The 17990-nt window shown below is 38.2% G+C and overlaps 1 protein-coding gene across 2 annotated transcripts in view; it reads right to left on the bottom strand.

Annotated features, from left to right (window-relative positions):
• The window catches only part of TBPL1 (TATA-box binding protein like 1), a 32686-nt gene extending 18444 nt beyond the window's left edge, over positions 1-14242 (bottom strand). The window contains exon 1 of one of the 2 annotated variants that reach the window (XM_044002878.1): positions 14100-14242. The gene's annotated coding sequence lies outside the window, so the exon portion shown is untranslated. Of the gene's footprint in view, positions 1-13481; positions 13954-14099 lie in introns of those variants that run through there. The other variant, XM_044002877.1, reaches the window with a different exon arrangement.
• Positions 14243-17990: the final 3748 nt, after the last annotated feature.

The following is a 17990-nucleotide window of genomic DNA, read 5'->3' as shown; positions in this document are numbered from 1 at the left end:
TTTATCTCTTTTTGGGGATGTCTTTGGGATTTAAACCTAGCAGTAGTATTGCTGGATCAAAGGGTATGCACAGTTCTATAGCCCTTTGGGCATAATTCCAAATTGCTCTCCAAAATGGTTGGATCTTTACACAACTCTACCAACAGTGGACTAGCATTCCTGTTTCCCCACATTTTTATATACATTCTGATACTTGAGTTAGTTTTGGCTTCCATTTACAGTTTAGACTGTAAATATTTCGAAACTGAATGGACTTGTTTCAGTTGCTGATATAGTATTTTTACAAACACACATTCAATAGCTACTATTTCATACTGGTCATGAAGAGGATAATAAAAAACAAAAAGCTTTGGAACTGCTACAGCCATTCTACTTGATGGAGTGTTTTGACAATGAATTACAGATAATCCCTCGAATTAGCCCAATCCTTTGTCACAGGTCTCTTTGTAATTAAAGAGAAGTACAAGTTTACAGTTATATAACTTGTAGGGTACCATAATATGGTTACCCTTGTGCAAAAAATTTTAATCAAAGACTTGTTTACAACAAAGTCATCAACTTTTTTTTTTATCAATATCGACTTTTCAGCAGCATTCAAAACACTAACTTATTCTAACACTTTACATTAGTTCAGTAGTAACTTCTACCTCATTAACCTTTTCTCTCAGAGGTTAATGGAGAAACTATGCAGTTTAAGATATATTGCCATTAAAGACTATTAAATCATCTGAGCTGGAACAGATAAATGCACATCAGGAAGAAATATTTTCAAACTAGAAAGGGTAAAATTAAAATAATTTAATCCTCTAAGGCTAGGAAGGTAGCGGGGACCAAAATATGTAATTATGGCCAGGCTAGGGTTTATATTTTGTCTTATAGGAACTGGGAGCTACTGAAGATTTTTGAAAAGGGGACAGAGGGACCATGATGTATTTTTGGCAGTTCCAGGGAAGATGATTGGCAAGGGGAGGGGGACACAAGAGCAAGTAGATAAATGAAGAGCCTACTGCTGTCACATAATATAATAGTTTGTAGTTAAAGGTGATGAAGATTTGAATTATTGGCTTATATTTTCCTTATCAACAATAAAATTGTTACTCTGAGATACTTTGATGACTCGATGTCCATCAGCGAGTCACAACATTATCTAGTCTATTACTCGAATAACATTAACAATAAAGAACATAGCTAGATGTTCACTGGCCATTGATATAATAATCTTGGGACTCCTTTGGACTTCATCATATCTCCCTCTTCTGAGCCCCCTCCCAAACAAAAACAAAAATAAACAACCTTATCAACAAAAACTTCATTTTTCTTCAAAATCATTTCAGCCTTGGTATTCACATATCATCAGTACCCCTTGATTGGAGGGCTTGATGCTGAAGTTCCTCCCAAAGCTTCCAGTTAAGGAGGTGGTCCAGGCCAGCCATCTCAATTTCCCACTTGGCTGCAGGTTACTCTCTTCTGGTCTTTTTCATGCCCCTAAGCCAGGTAACCCTTTTCAGCTTCTTTCTGTGTGTTGTTTTCTCTCATAAGATTGTAAGATCAATGAGGGCAAGGACTCTTATTTTTTTCATATTTGTATCTCTAGTGCTCAACACAGTGCCTGACATGGAACAGGTTCTTAATAAATGTTTATTGACTAAGTGATCAATCAATAAGCATTTTGAAGTGCTTACTATATATCAGGCACCGTGTTAGGAGCTGGGGATACACATATGAAAGTGAGATAGTCCCTAACCTCAAGGAAAACATGTTCTACGAGGGCTTGAAGTCAAACTTACTGTTGTATAGCTTACAGACAAACATAATTGCTATTCTCTAAGCCTTTAAGAAATACCTCTCCCAATTTCTATATCCTTTCAAAGATAAATGACAGTGGTTCATCAACCACATCTGGGGTGGGAGTCTATCTCCCTATTGATTCGGAGTTTCAATTCCCTATTAGCGTTTTTTAGTCTATCTGTTCTACCCCCAAAATTATCTTTGTTAGAAAAACATAGAAGCAAACTAAGAGCTGAATAGCTCTGTCTTTTCTGTGTCTGTTGTCATTGCCTCCACATCAAGCATCAGTCCTGTTCTCTTCTTTGACAACTTGCTTTCAAAGCTTAGCCTTTTTTGTTGTAGTTTAGCATTCCTTACTAACCTGAAATCACTCTGAGCTTTAGGATTCCTAACACAATTTTTAGAGGACTGTTATGTTTGTGTTTATCTTCTAAACCTAACCTTGCTTCTATCTCTTTTGCACTTTCAAAATCTAAGTCGGTCAGTAAGTTTGCTGTGTATCTGCACTGGTTTCTTTAATCAACTCCATCTTTTCATTATCAGAATTATTTATTTTTACATTATCGTAATTTCATTTTTTGAAAATTTCCCCATTTCTTTTGGGATGACTTTCCCCAAATAATTTTAGGTCACAGAACCCACAGAAAGACAGGTATCACTAACACAAACTATTACCACAAACCAGAAGTCAAATGTGTACTGCTGGAGCACATATGTAGTTATCTTCTATATCATCTTCCAATATTCAATTCAGTTCAACAGGCAACTATTAGGCGACTAAATACAAGGAACTATACTAGGCATTGGAGATACAAAGTTAAACAATTAAACAATTTGCCCTCAAGAAGCTTACTTTCTAGTGGGAAGAATACCATGTGTACAAAATTAAATATATACAAAGTAAAGAGAAAGGAAGGGTTGGGATAAAGACCATTAATACATGGGAATAGTAGGAATACCCTCATATAAAATGTGGCATCTGAGAACTAAGTCTTGTAAAGTGCTAGGAATTCTAGTTAACCAAAGAATAAGTGATGAGCACTTATTTCCAAGGGATCAGAGGGATGTGAGACAGCCTGTGCAAAGCCAAAAATGAAGAATATATATATGGGATACAGTAGGTAGGGCCATTTGAATGGACCAAAGAGTACCCTACTTCCTCACCTCCCACTCACTTGTCAACCCTTTATTATCTAGCTCCCAGACTTCACCACACGACTTAAAACATTCTTTCCAAAGTTACCAATAATTTCTGCAGCATTTGACACTTTGTCAGTTCTGACAATTCCTTTACCCTGGATGCCTTCTACCCTCTGGGTTTTCATGATATTTCTTTCTCCTGATTTGCATTTTGTCTGACCTCACCTTTTTGGTCTCTTTCTCGGAACCATTTTCCATGGATTCATATCTCTATGCATACAACACACACACACACACACACACACCTGTCCACTGAACATCTCTACTTGGAAGTCCTATGGGTATCTCAAACTCAATATATCCAAAATGGAACTCATGAGATTACAGTTATAGAATATTACATCTTGATATTCACTTCTCTAAACAGACTAATTGAAGCCATGGCAGTAAACTTACTTATTGAAATTGATCATTTTAAACTCACTAAGGCTTTATTCACTTTCAAGGAAAAATGAAGATGCTCTCTGGGATTATTTGCTTACTTCCATAATAATAGCTGGCATTTACATAGTGAATACATGGCAATCACATACTCTTTTCTCATTTTTTTCCACGTCAGTGTGGGATTAAAGTGTTATCAACGCCATTTTATATATGAGGAAACTAAGGCTCCCATCTGAGATTAGATTACAGAGACTAGACACACAGCTAGTAAGTATCTAAGACCAGATTCAAATGCTATCACTTGATAAAGTCCAGTGCTTTGAGCCACCTCAAGATGCCTAAAGTTAGAGGTTCTTAGAATAATAATAAAAGCAGAAGAAAAAGAACAAGGTATGGAAGAACTGAAGAAGCAAGTCATCTCTAACCAGATAAACAATAGATTTTATATATACATACACATATAAACATATATATCAATCTATTGTATACCTGGTGTGCATATGTATGAATGTATGAATGTATATGTCATTCTTATATGTTTGAGTTATATACCTGATTTGGGATGGTAAATCAGCTATTAATTAGAATATCAAAGTTTGTAAGTAAATGGTTTAGTACTTGACACTGACCAATATTTTTCTCTTTAAGTAGAAAATGGTCAAGTTTATGATAGCTTAAAAGTAAAGAATAAGAACTTAAGAAAAGGCTTATTTTGCTAAGCAAAGGGCCGCTGGGTGGTGCAGTAGATAGAGCACCGGCCCTGGAGTCATGAGGACCTGAGTTCAAATCCGGCCTCAGACACTTAACACTTACTAGCTGTGTGACCCTAGGCAAGTCACTTAACCCCAACTGCCTCACAAAAAAAAAAAAAAAGGCATTTCAACAGCTATTATAGATTGTCATCCTGGGCTTTGTTGGTCTCCCTTTCTAAGAAATGAACATCTCTTTCCTTCTCTCTACTTAAGCCATCTGCCATGAGTGAGATAACCAGATGCCTGTGTAAGACAATAAGGAACACAAGTACTATTCAACACCTTAAAGTGGAATGATCCTTCAGATGTACTTCAGAATGAATATTAAAAACACAAAACATTTTTGTGACCCACCTATTAACCACCTAAAACACAATTGTTTGAAACATACATTCATCTAATCCTTGTCCAGAGCTAATGCAAAGATGATTTTGAAGAATCAAAACTTGGGCAGACCTGTTTCAAGTAGAAAACTGACAGAGACATATAAAACAAAAATGGAGAATTCATAGGTCTCATCATGAAGCTCTATATAAGAAATGGCAATTTCCAATTAAAAGGGGACATTCTTTCTAAGGAGAGGAGAATTTTATTCATTTTTAATATATAACTAGTGATCACTAATTGAAAAAAAGATGAAGAAACTAAGCTTTCAATAAGCAAATTTTATAGCTTGCTCTTTCAAAGGAAGAATGATCCAATCCCAGAATTAGAATTTCCTATAGATGTCACATCAAAATTGTCCTTGATATACCATCTGTTTTCTCATGTTTTCTCTAGGTCACTTTTCTCACCACATAATGTTGTTCAAATTGCCAGACCAATTTGTGGTATGCCTATCAAAACAAACATGAGCAATTTTCACCAGTGACATGACAGATTTATATATGTCTAAAGGTTTACCATGTCACAAATTATATTGTACAGTAGAACATGTTTATAGTCATACAATGACTAAAAGGTGTAAAGAGTATAAGATCCCACTATATTTGCCTGTTGACTATAAAAAAGCATTTGATTAGGTTGGGCAAAGTGCCCATTAGATAAGATATCTCCTTATCTGCCAATAAGATATCTCCTATGCATATCACAAAATCATCCCACATTCCTTGAAAGATATAATTTTGTTCACTGATCACTTGATCAATAAAATCAAATGAGGCATCAAACGGGAAACATACATTTGACAAAGGTGTTTGCCACACAGGCCAAATGAAACGATTCTTTTTTTTTTTTTTTGGCCGGGCAATTGGGGTTAAGTGACTTGCCCAGGGTCACACAGCTAGTAAGTGTCAAGTGTCTGAGATCGGATTTGAACTCAGGTCCTCCTGACTCCAGGGCCGGTGTCAAACGATTCTTTATAAATGTAAGGTCTTCCAATCGCTCCTTTTGTTGGATGGCTCTGTATTGATACATCAAAGCTTGAAATATTACATAAGCCTCCTAAACAAGATCCATAATTACTCAAGACTTAGTCTAACTATACACATACAGAAAGAAAAGTGCTTTAAAATGCCTATTTTTCAAACTATGATACTGTTAGATAATCTATAGAGCTAGTCCATTAGCACATATGTCCTGGCCAGCAACTAAATTATGGCTAAATATTGAAGTGGGCCCAGAGTTGAACAGGAGGAAAGAGGATGCTTTATTGTAGGGAGAAGCACACCTTTTTAAAATTAATATTCTTTCCATCATCCTGTATGGTTATGAATCATGAAATCAATTTCTGAAGAATTAAAATTTAAAGTCATCCAAAGGATAATGACTACGCACATGATGAGCCTGAATCTCATCTTGCCAATTTGTCAATGTACAAGTATCCTCTCATACTCTTTCTTGGAGTTAAGGGGGCTAATATCAACAAAATTTAAAATGTTTACAATTATGTAACTGAGAAAAATTATCATTCTTTTTAGAACTCCAAAGTAACAGAAGATAAAGCTGGGACACTTGGCCTTTATTTCATTCTTCTGAATAAAATGTTAAAGGAAAAAAACAAAACAAAACAACTGTTACTCTTGACTGAGCTATGCCCTGCTATATAAAAGAACCATGCTCTTCACATTTATTACACATGTAATAAGAATCACAAGTTAGAAAAAGGTCCCTTTTCATGGCCCCCCCTTTAGTGAAATATTTATGCCTATATCTAAATTCCTCCTTATTAATACCTTTGACCAACGAGGTCCCTTCCAACTCTAAATCTATGATGCTATGACATTGCACCTAGGTCTAAACAGTCTTCCCAGAAACTCATGTCACACTTTAAACAAATATCAGTTTAAATAACCCAGAAAAACATTCATTCAACATAGGTGTACTGAATGTCACTCTGCAAGATATTATGCAAAATGCTAGAAAGAATCCCAAAGATGACTAAGATACGGTCCTCTAAGAGAGGAGTTAAAACCTGTACAAAGGCAGTGTTGAAACTTTAAAGGGTAAAAGTATGTGTTTTCTATTCATGTTTTGTTAGCTGTATTTATTTCTCCCTTCCTCTCTGACAAGTGTGCTGTAAGCTTCTAAAAAGAAAGTTCTTTTAATAAAAGCTCATACAGCACCTGGCAGATGCTGTGCATATGACAAGTTTGATAGATATTATAAATGATAACAATTCAGCTATTTTAATCACTCCAAAACAAATGTTACAATAAGACATTTTTCAAATCACAGAAGGTATGGATTCGAAGACATCATTCTAACAACAATCCACAGTAAATCCTTTTATTTCTATTATAATTAAAGACTGTTATACATTCAATCATTTCATCAAATGGATCTTGTTATCATGGAAGAAAATCACTCGCTAGGAAATTACTATCCTACAAGCCTTTAGAAAAAGTGCTGTTGCCCTCAGCCATAAGTTATATTACATAATAAGTTTGTGTTAAAGATAAAACGCACCATACGCTACTCTCAAACGTAGCTCTATTTCTAAACAGATTAAAATGTCATATTGATTTCATGTATCTATTTGTCACCACTTAAATCAAATCTGACATTATAGATTTATACACCCATTCAAGTAAGTTTCTTGTACCAAACTTTTACATATTCCCAACTTATAACCAAATATTAAGATATTCATACCAGCCTCAAGGTGAATTTGTAAAACCATTTTTAACAGTTTCCAAGATCTGGCAAAAAAAAAAAAAAAACTGAGTCAAATAATAGAAGGCAAAGTCATCTGAAAAAATGTACTTGTGTCAGATTCTGTACCACTTAGGATTCTCTGTAGCTGAGTTAACTTAGTTTCCAGAATCTGGGGGAAATTAATTCTTGAAAATGAATTTCATAGAATGAAGTTAACTGTTAGAAGAGACATTTCATTCTATAAAAAGGTTAATCTAAAACATAGGCTTCCCACCCCCCCATACTGTTTCTACTATTTAAACAAAATTTGGGCAGTTTACTAAAATATTTAATATTAATATTCCCTAGGGTTTCTACATCACAATTTTCTGAAAATTTAAAAGTATTTTCAATATACTGTTTCAACCAAATGGTGAAATGGGAAGGACCAAGTATTATCTACAATTTATAACTGAAAAAACTGATGTAATAATAATAGCTAGCATTTACATAATGCTTTAAGGTTTTCAAAATGCTTTACAAATATCATCTCGTTTTTATCCTCACAACCCTGGGAGGTAGGTGCTAAAAGACTTATCTATAACGGTACAAAACCAAGAGGGGTACTTAGCTCTCCTGTTTCCCTGTGTAACACACTTATCTACTAAGCAAAACAGTCAAAGTTATTTAGATTAAGGATGGCATTAGAATTGTAAAAAATCTAAAAACACAGCCCCCCCTCTGCAAGTCTACTAAGTTTGGAGAAAGTACAGAAAGGCTATCAAAGGAGATGTGTTCCACTAAAGGACATTGTTGACTGGAATTTCATAATCAGAACTAGATATAACATAGGGGTTTTATAAAGATGCTTTCCAGAACCTAAAATAACAAGGGGCTGTGATAAGAAAAATCATTAAATTCCAACTGTAACATAGTCAAATGAATACATGTACCTGTCTCTGTTTCTATATATGTAAATGTATATAATGCATCTCTGAGAGTTTGGGGACAAAAGGAAGGGATGCTGGACATTAAGTCACTTTGGGGTATGTTGAGGAGGCGCCTGATTTACTAGGAAATGTCTGAACTGAACAGATTACCTGGAGCAGGACTCCAGGTCTCAGAAGAAACCAGAGAAGAAAGAACTCTTGCATCCCTGGTTTCCAACTGTCTCTATGACTATCTCTGGTTCCTTTAGACACCTCAAAAAGACTGAATCAGGCTTACTACCTTACCACCTGCTAGCAAAGGCTGAAATTTCTTTAAGATTTCCTCCACCCCCATCCCTTCACTTCCCCCTCCTACTTTTCGCAATTAATTAAGAGATAAAAGGTTTAACACTTCGGTGTGAATGACTTCTTCAATCATTCAATCCACAAGCATAAATTGCACGTTTTGCTAAGCAAATGACAAAGGAGAGAGCAAGACAAATGGATAAAGGAGGTGTTGCTAACCAAAGGGGACAAAGCAAACAGAAAATAAGGCAAACTTCGAAGACTTCACAAATTTGCCTAGGATTGGCCCTGTTTACCTTTAAGTTGGCCCTGATAAATATGCAGAAGTGGTGGAGTGAGTTCATGCAGCTGCAAACACAGGCAGTTCTGCCTCCATGATTTCTGAAGATTTTTTTTGTTTTTGTTTTTGTTTTTAACTGTAAAAAGAAGCTTTGTTCCCAAAGGATTTACTAATAGTATCACTGTACCCTATATATGAGGTCTTTTCATTATATCCCAGGAAAGTCTCTTTTTAGTCACTCAGTGTGGTTGAGTAAGTACAAAACCACTAGGCATTCTGACACGAGGCCAAGAATTAATAAGACATCTGTATTTATCTGTATGAATTGTGGACCCACTTAGATACTCAGAAAATGGGTAAGCTGCCATTTTCTCAGATCTTTAGTTTATACTTGTTACTTATTTCAGGATGGCTATATCATAAGGAGCTTAGATTCAATAGCTCTACTTCTTTGCCATTCACTCTCCAATTTTTTGAAATCTAACTTTTGCCTCCTTCACTAGATTTACTCTATTCTGAAGGTCACCAATGCCCCTCTTAAATCACCAAATCCAATGGCTTTTGCCTAATCTTCTTTCTCTACTTCTGTGTAGCATCCTATATTGCTAATCACTTTTGAAGCTCCCTCTTATCCCATACTTCTTCAATGTTAGATTATTCCTATAATCCATTCCTCCTCCTATTCCCCAAGATTCTCTCTCCATCCTTCATCTAGTCTTCTGCCTTTTCCCTATAAGATCTTGGTCACCTGAATCACTCTTGAAAAAATATGACTTTAGTTCAAATAAAGAGTGGGCACAGAGATAAAGATTTTGGAATCATGGCAGTTGAGTATTTCCAATTGGATCTCTCATTGACAGCTCAACATTTATAAAAGCTGCTTCTGGAACTAGTCCTCAAGATTAAAGAATCCTTGGAATGAACCTCAAGAACCATCTAGTATAGCCTTCTGCATGGGCTTCTCTATTTTATTCTCTCTGGTTCTACAGTTAAAAACCCTGGAGTCATTTCTGACTCTTTCCCTTATTTCCAAAGTCCAATTAAGTACCAGTAAAACCTTGAATGATTTATCAAGTTTCATCTGTGCAGCTCTAACTGTTTGATAGCTTCAGCTTAATCTTTGCTTAGACTTCTGTTCTAAGTCCTGGCACCTGGCTTTGCATTTTGGACTCTGCTTTACTTAACTTTAAACCTGAATTTTCGACTCATGCTTAATATCTAGGCTCTGAGTCTTTTTGCTCTGACTGAAGATGGTTAACATTGCATCTTCTGGTTTTGAACCTTCCTTTGTCATCACTTACTCCGGCCTCCAATTTGTGAGTCTTGCTTTTTTCTGATACTGGCTTGTCTGTACCTCAGATTTCGTTCTCCATTCTGCATTCTAGGTCTGAACTTAGTTTTGACAGCTATGATTAAAAATGAGATCCTTATAGGTTTTGGGGGAGATCTGGTTATTGAAATAATTTTTTTAAAAAATGACACATTAATGATAATTTGTCTAATGAGATATCTTAAATCTTCTTCAAGTATAAAATAGTAAGACTAATAGGAATACTATTTTTCATTAAACAAACATTTGTTAAGTAATTATGTACAAAACACAATTTAATTCAATAATTAATTAAAGACTCACAATATGCAAAGCACTACACTAGTCACAAGGAAGAGAAGGATAATTAAGATACAATCACTGCCTACTACAAGCTTACAATATATTACTGAATATGAAAGATACACATATTTTCAATTCAATTCAAACATTTATTAGGATCTTATATACAAAAGAGTAAATATAAAATTACTAGGCAGAATAGAAATATAATAGCTTAAAGGTAATATTAAAATACAAATTATTATTAATACTTTGAGGAAGGAAAGAATTTCTGATTTGGGGTAAAATGAAGACTCCAATGAGGAAGGTATCTAAGCTGGGCCTTGATTCCAAGGGTAGTTAGAATCTTAAAAACCAAACAAAAAACAGGGCAGGGAAAATTATCTCTGGTATAGTCAATGAATGGGGTCAGAAAAGGTATATATGGAGAGAAAGCATTTGTGTGCTGTAGGTGAAGACTAGTTAGGTTTAGCTACAGTATTAAGAGTATGTTGAGTGGAAGTAAATGAGATAAAACAGGTAAGATAGGAAGGCAGCAATATACAAAGGATCTTAAATTCAGGATAAGGAATTTTGATTTTATTTAGTCGGTAAAAAAGAGCCATTAAAGTATTCTGAGGAGGGATATGGAATTTATAAAGATCTGTGTGTTAAGGACACTAGCAGTGCTAGAAGAATGGACTGGAGGGGAAGAGTTTAGAGAGGTGCTGTTGTAGTATTCCAAGTGCATATTAATACGGACCTGTGTTAGGCTATTGGCAGTAAGAATAGAAATAAGGGATTGGACCTAAAAAAAAATTGAACATGAGTGACTAAAGTAAATGGTGTAAAATAGGGAAGTGCAAAGAGGCTGATCTGGGTTGGGGGCAGACACTATAAAATAAGTATTGAATAACTCTAGGGCTCTGGAGTAAATCATTAAATTTCTCTGGACCTCAGTTTCCTCATTTGTATAATGAATGGTTTGAATGAAGTGGTCCCTTTCAGCTCTGTGAGGTCTTGTAGATTCTATCTTTTGGAATGTCTCCACATCTATCCCAATCCTTTCCATTCCAACTGCCACCATTCTAATTTAGAGTCTCATTTCCTCTCAGCAGGGATATTGTGAAAGTCTCTGAAATGGTCTCCTTGCTTTCATTTTTCTTCCCCTCCATTTTATTCTATTCAGCACTATAAGTACTCTTCATAGAGTGTAGCTCCAATTACATTAATTTTGAATTTTTTAAATCCCTAATGCCTATTACAATGACTGACAAATAATAAGTGCTTAATGAATATTTGTCAAACGCATATTGAATGACTGACTATTCTGTTCTAAATTAAGTCCAAATTCCTTAGCCTTGAATTTATGTTCCCTTCACAACCTGGCCCTAATCTACCTTCTAATCTTAACTTCTACAGCTCCTTCTATCAAACAGAACTATTCGATATTTCCCCCAAACATTTTGTATTTTCCCTCCTCCCTGCTTTTTATTTCTTCTATCAAGGAATGCCTCCCCCCAAATAATAACTCATATTTGCATAATACTTTAAATTTCTTAAAGAAATTCCAAGTATATTTTCATTTGATCCTCAGAGCAAATGATAAGAAGCCTGGGATTCAAAGATCTTCAAGTGACTTACCCAGAAATCCAATAGCTACTTCAAGCAACATCTTCATTGCCACCTCCTTCATTAAGCCTCTTCTCATTCTACCTGTCTTTCATTAGGATTTGATCATTCCTTCTCTGAATTCCTACAGTACTGATTTAGCTTTCCAGTGGTACATGTACTTGTATTCATCCTACCCATTATAACACCCTAAAGGGCTTAAGAGTTACTCATTTTTGTAACCTGTAGCATCTAACACAAAGTGTAAACACTCAAATGCTTGTCATTAAAAAAAAAAACAATTCCGTTAGAAACCTTCCACCCTGACAATTTTCCCCTTCATCTTGAGCCACAAACCTCATGTCACTCCCACCTCACCTTCTACTGACATGCCCAGAGCTTGGGCAGTCTCAGTATCTCTGGGACAATGTTACAGTTAATGTAGCAGTCCATAAATGTGGGTCAAACGCAAGTGCTATAGATATAATAATGCGGAGGCAGGAAGAAAGCCCGCAGAAGCAAATCAGGTTAGGAGTGGAAATGAATTAGTCCATTCTTCCAGTTCTTAGCACAATGTCTAGCACACAGTAGGCACTTAATAAATGCTAGACTGACTCATTCCCATAGCTCCTGGGCTTCAATACAGAAAGACCCTAACCTAATTCACCTCCCTTCTCTCTCAGATTTCTCCTCTTCAAGATGATTGGGGCACATTTTAAAGAACTGATCAAATGCCAAATGAGATCCCGATGGTGTAGGCAGCCCCAGGAACAAGCAATAGTCATATTTTGGCGGCTCCCCACATCCTCCCAAAGATCACCGTCCCTTCCCCCACCCCACCCCCAACCTCAGACAAGTTTCCTGGGAGGTACAACGGGACACAGATTCCCTCCTCTTCCTCCAGTTTGGCATCTTGGATGAGCCCCTCTTCTTCCCCAAAGGAAGCGAGCCCCCAGCAACCAGAGGCAGGGGGGCCTCTGCGCTCCCCATCTTCTCCAGCACCAACGGATACGTTAAACCGCCTCGCACCCGACCCGTCAACCCTAACGACCCTCCCACACCGGGCCCTCAGCCCATTCCAAGCCCCATCCCTGCCGCCCCCACTCTCACCCCTTACTCCTTTCCTCCCTTCCTCCCGTCCAATTCGGATCCCCACAGGTGCTTCCTGTATAAAGCCCCTCTCCGGGAGTCAACTGTCATCCCACCCCGCCATCCACCCCCGGATAAGCCGCAGCCTGGATGGGGATCCCTTTTCTCTCTTTTTCTCTAGCCCGGATAAGCCGCAGTCTGGATGGGGAGCCCCCCCCCCCCAAATAAGCTTTAGTCTGGATGGAGACGCTCAAATACTCCAGATAAACTGTAGTCTGTATGGGGGACCCTCCCCCACCTAACCCCGAATAAGCCGCAGGCTGGATGGGGACCCCCACCCCAATCCACTGTCTCTGCCTGCCCCGGGTTGGGGCCCGGGCCGACCGCGCCCCGCCCCGGACCTTCCCCGCCCTCCTCCGGGGAGCACTCCCCCCCCCTTCAGTCTCCCTCAGGCCGGGCCCCGGGGCTGCCGTTACCGAGGGGGAAGGAGGAGGCGGCGGCAGTGCGGCTGGTGGTGGTGGCGACGGCGGAGCAGCAGCAGCAGCAGGAGGAGGAGGCGGCGGCGCTGCCCAGTCTCCATGGAACTCCCGCCCCGGCCCGTTGCTAGGAGCCCCCGCGGCCCCGGCTCTGTCGCTCGCGCTTTGTTGTTCCGGGTCCGAGGCCGCAGCCGCTTTCCTGCGACAATAAACAGCACAAAACGCGGGGAGCGGGTAGTGGGGGTGGGGATGGGGGGGGGGGTTAGGGCATAGAGAACACGCCCGCCCAGAGCGCCCCCAGAGAGGTCGGCTGCTGAGCCGCGCTAGCCACTCATTTCCGGTTTCTACTCCTCCTCCCGCCTCTGCCGCTTTCTCGGTCTCTGCGTCAACTCTCGAAGGGGGAGGGAGGAGCAGACGGAGGAAGGACCCCTACGGGGCCGAAGGGGGCGGAGCTCGTTGGGAGCTCACCTTCCCTCCCACCACCCCCTACTCAGACACCCCAGAGATGCGGTAGCGGAAGACGCCTCCTGGCGAGGAGGAGGGGAAAAGCGCAGCCTCTCCGGAGCCCTGCGCTGGGCCGAGCTTAACTGGCAAGACGTTCAGAGAACGCGCACTCACCGTGCACGCGCCCCTAGTGAAAGGGTTTCCCTGTTGCTGGAGGGTCCGGGTCCTGGGGCACGCTGAGGGGGCGGGGCGAGGCGGCTTCCTCTCCCGGGTTCGCTTAGGCTCCCGCTCGGCCTTCCCTGGCGGCTCTAAGGCCCGGGAGGTGACTCTGAGACTTCTGCGTAGCCCGAGGCTTGAAGCCGTCTTTTAAATGCTAATAACGACATAAAGCAGCTCTTAGAAAGACCCTAGCTCCTCTACGAGTGCAGGTCACGTGACCGGTTCTCAATGAATGGTGATGAATTGACCTACTAGGTGCAGACTGCAGATAAATAGGATTGGAGAACCAAGGAGATAAGCATCCTGTTTCCATTAGGAGGGATCCCACCCCCAACAAAGGATCTTGATTTTGAACTATCCTTGCAAATGAGTCACCCAGGCAATTTTGAGGACAAGATTCCTGTCCGTTTGCTACACATCTAGATTTAAACTGCTAAGCCATCTACTCCATGTTCAGGATGAGATGAGCATAGCATTTACAAATAGTAGGGCTTCTATTGTTCTCTTTTGGTTCTAAAATTTTATCCTAGGTTTTGGTTTGGATTGGAGAATATTTATTTCCTCATTTTCATGTTATATGTGGTCTCTTTTCAATGGAGATTTCATTCAAGTCATATCAACTTCAACTTTTTTCGATTTTTCAGGATTTGATTAATAATTTCACATGAGATTTCCCTAGTTGGCCGGTGCTTTTTGAGTTATCACTTCAGGATACTTAGAGAGGTTGGTCTGAGATGATTATTCACTGTATTTCACCACTTTACATTCTCATTACAAGGCACTGTTATCACGATTTGTGTATTCATAATTATGATTATTAGCCCCATATGACTTTTTTGGTGTATCAGTCAGTGCATAGGGGCTAAGTAAACCCTCAGCATCTTTCAAATCGTTTTTGAAAAGTCTTACAAAGATCAAAAAAGGCAATGGGTGACACCCTTTGAGTTTATTCCAAATCTGACTAATAGAATTTATATGGTTTGACATCTAACAACCAAAGGGAAGATTAAGTTTTATTTCTCATTTATCAATAGATTTGGAGTTGTTTTTTATTAATCCCAGGAAGAATAATTACACTAGTTAGCTAGTTTTTAAAGCCTGTTATTAGTAGGGCTGTGAAGAAACTATGATAGATACAACCGAGGTCTTAACAAGAAATTGTGTAACTTGAGGAACATTTATTTAGAATTGGAATGAACTTAGAAGGCATCAAGTCCAGTGCTCTGATTTTATATAAGAGAAAACTGAGGAAGGCTGTGTTTTACCCACAGCCACAGAGCTAGTAATTATCTGAGGTAGTAGTATTCCTGACTCCAAGTACAATACTCTATCCATTACACCAATAATTAAGTAATAAATAATTTTATTATTTAAGTAAAATAAAATAAAAATTTATAGGGTTTGTGCCTAGGTTAAAACTAAGGACCAATATCGTTCATATATAGGAAGCACTGATCTGAGGTTTAGCTAGTGAGTGATATTGTGACTGACAAATTATGAATATGTCTTTTATATAAGATACCTTGCACATCATTTGATGTACAATTTTCTGAAAGGCTGCCAAGAAAAATAAATTTAATATAATTCTAGAAATAGGGAGTACAGGAAAACTTGGGTTCAAATAGCCTTTTTATTCTATCTGTGTGAACCTGGGGAAGCCCCTTCACATCCCTGTGCTTCATGAAACTTTCTAGGATTTATCTGCTAATTATTAATCATCTCACTAATTACTGGAGAATGTTGCCCACAATGAAGAAATCAGTTTTTCTTTTGGTATTCCAAATGATGGTGTGAAAAATCCAAATATAGGAGGAAACAAATGATTTGGGGGCTAATGCTGAATTTATGGACTGAACAGAAATTGGTTCCACAAAACTATTGTAGACTAGCAATCCCAGAAACAGAGTTGAAGGGACACCAAAGGTCATTGAATCTGACTCTTCCCAAAGCATGAATTCCATCTCCAAAATTACTAATAAGTGAAAAAGGTGAAATATTTATTATGTTGCTAAGATTAGAGTCTGATAACTTATTATATAAATTACTTTGAAACTTGAAGATTCTATGATTTCATAAATATATGGGTAGGACCCATATACCAACCAAATCAAAGTCTTAATATTTATGATTTGCTGAGGTCAAAAATTTGTCATCTTCTACATGATAAGCCTTACCGCATTTAACTCTTCTGGTCCTTACACAATAGACATGGAGTGCATTAGCTTAGTAGGATCTGCACGATTCCTTTTGTTTCAATGGAATCAATCAGCCTTTGAAAACCCAGTTACCTCCAGACTACAATGAGACCCAAGAGTATGACTTTGTTGGAGCATCTTTTTAATAAGAAAAAGTCAGAAAATATGAAGGTCTTGATGGAATAACCCAAAAAAGAACCTCAAACCCAGAAAGTTATCTTTTTTTTAAAGATTCCATGCAAGAGCTAGTAGAAAGTGGCATAAGGAGAATAATATCACCTTCCCTATATTGATTACAAACTCTTTCTCTGATATCTAATCAAGGAATGGAGGTGAACTATACCAGCAGTCTACAAACTCTAGAAGGTTCTACCATGCTGAAAAGATTTTAAATACAGTCTCAGCCAATGTTTCCATTTCTTATTCTAGGATTAATTTAGCTAAGTACTGAGAACAGAGTTCTCAGAAATTAATAAGTAGAGTATAATTTTTGTACTGTATATCCATTGATGTCAATGATTTAAATAAAATGATAGTATGCAATTTTTTTTTTTTTTAGTGAGGCAATTGGGGTTAAGTGACTTGCCCAGGGTCACACAGCTAGTAAGTGTTAAATGTCTGAGGCCGTATTTGAACTCAGGTACTCCTGACTCCAGGGCCGATGCTCTATCCACTGCACCACCTAGCTGCCCCTGATGATATGCAATTTTAAATTTAGATATATGTAGAGTCAGGTAATATTAAAAAGTAAGGAAACTTACAGGAAAAGATACTTATGTATATATTTTGAGTTGCTATTGTGTTAGTCTAACATTTCACCAATATTTATTGCCAATAAATATAGATTGATTTTAGCTTTGATTGGTGGTTATATTTCATTAAATAAATTGTGTATACACTAGAGATGACTTCAGGCTAGTCAGTTAACCCAGAAAAGGATCTACTCTCATACACCCACTAAATTGGGAGACCTATTTAAACTATGTTACTTAATTCACGATTAGATAGAGACAGTATGGTACTGCAGAAAGAACATTGTACCAGGATTTGAGATATGGGTATTTGTGTCAGAGCGGCTACTTACTTACTGCATGACCTTGGGCAAGTTATTTAACTTCTCTGAACCTCATTTTTTTTTTTTGATTGCAAAAAAATTAGAAAAGATGATCTCTAAGATCCCTTTCAGACTCTATGTACTATGACCTATGTCAAATGAAATCTAGACCCTAGCTTCTTTTTTGGGGGTGGGGGGGACAATGGGGGTTAAGTGACTTGCCCAAGGTCACACAGCTAGTAAGTATCAAGTGTCTGAGGCTGGATTTGAACTCAGGAACTCCTGAATCCAGGGCGGGTGCTTTATCCACTGTGCCACCTAGCCGCCCCTAGACCCTAGCTTCTTAAACTGTGGGTCACATAACTGAATGTGGAGGTCCTGAAAAATTTTGCATAAAAGGTTATTTATACCTATGCTATATACCTATATACCTGGGGTTACTGTAAAAATTTCTCAGGCAAAAAGGGGTCTTGAGTGGAAAAAGTTTAAGAAGCCCTGATCTCAAGCATGTAGTAATATAGACCAATGAAAAGTTTCTCAAAGTCTTTAATAATACCTGCCCAAGTAAATAGTACTTGAGGTTTCTGTGCTATAATA

The sequence above is a fragment of the Dromiciops gliroides genome, chromosome 4, assembly GCF_019393635.1.
Source record: "Dromiciops gliroides isolate mDroGli1 chromosome 4, mDroGli1.pri, whole genome shotgun sequence".
NCBI lineage: Eukaryota > Metazoa > Chordata > Mammalia > Microbiotheria > Microbiotheriidae > Dromiciops > Dromiciops gliroides.
Note: the sequence above shows the minus strand (reverse complement) of the source record. Positions and strands in the feature narration are given on the sequence as shown.